Below are 1389 nucleotides of genomic sequence, written 5' to 3'. Positions count from 1 at the left end.
ACAGTGTTAGAGTCCATCTGCCAGTACAGGAGACGCAAGAGATGTGGGTTCGATCCCTAGATCGGGAAGATCTCCTGGAGTAGGAAATGGCAACCCACTCCAGTCGTCTTGTCTGGAAAATCTCACGGGCAGAGGAGCCTTGTGGGCTACATGGGGTTGCAAAGAGTTGGACGCAGCTGAGTGACTGAGCACACACACACAGGAGATGAAGACAGTTGAAAAAGGAGTTGACCGGATACATGTGTGAAGTTCATGCATCTCTCCCGAGTCAGTGTCCTCGTCCTAATGCAGACACAATTTCGATAATGATTATTTCCTCTCTTTTGGAAGTTTTGGCATAAGGAATGCCATATGTTATGGTAGGAAAAAAGGCAATTTCACAAAACAACCTTATGTAAATCATTTCATCTGATGACCCCTTATTTACAAATGATGAAGCTGAAGTCTATGGGAGAAGGTAAGGAACTTGGCTAATGGAAATGATGGGAGGCAAACTTAGATCTTCCAACTCCGGATCTTAAATTCTATCATGATTGGGGAGACTTAGCTCTGGGCTCTGGCCAGCTGCTAACCTGCTGTGGGACCTTGAATTAGTCACTTGACTTCTCTAAGCCTCAATTTCCTTATTTGCATGTGAATCTATGAATCTCTCTGAAACTCTTTCTTAATCTGTATGCCTAGAGCCCTCTTTCAGAGTTTTAGAGAAGAACTTGCCCCTTCACTGTGCCTCACCCCTAAGTGCTCCTTGTTTAGGACACATATGATTAGAGATTCAGGGTTTGCCTAGTGGGAGCCAACCCATGAGCCCTCTGACTTGGAAATGAATTTTTAACAGAAAATATCAGAAATGGATTTTCTTAAATTTCCACAACCCCATCAGGTTTGGGAATTCCCCTAAATAAACCAATTTGCCTTAGTAATTCATTGACCTAGACATAGTGTAAGAAAAGATGGGGTGTCACAAGCAGAAAAGACCAAAAATAAGCTCTACAACCAACTAATTGTGTGCCCTTGGTTAAAGGCCTGTTCATGTCACACAAACTCATATCGTTCAACTATGAAATGATGTGGTTGGTAGAGATGCAAGTAAACATCTTGCTTAAATCTGAACTCATGGAAGCAGCTGCCTCCTCAGTATGTCTACTTGATTTTCTAGACACCATTTCCAACCTAACATGGCCCACAGACTATACTTTGAGTCGCAAGGAGATAGAGTATACAGTATGCATTAATTTTTCTCTCTCCCCCAACTAAAGCCCTATAAGGGCCAGAACTTTTTTTATTTCTACATTCCCTACTGACTTATATCAGTGACAGAGAAGACACAAAATAAATTTCACGGAGGGAATGAACGAGGGAAGCATGAGGGCATGGAGAAAACCGCAGAAA

The sequence above is a fragment of the Bos mutus genome, chromosome 15 (assembly GCF_027580195.1).
Source record: "Bos mutus isolate GX-2022 chromosome 15, NWIPB_WYAK_1.1, whole genome shotgun sequence".
Lineage (NCBI taxonomy): Eukaryota > Metazoa > Chordata > Mammalia > Artiodactyla > Bovidae > Bos > Bos mutus.
Note: the sequence above shows the minus strand (reverse complement) of the source record.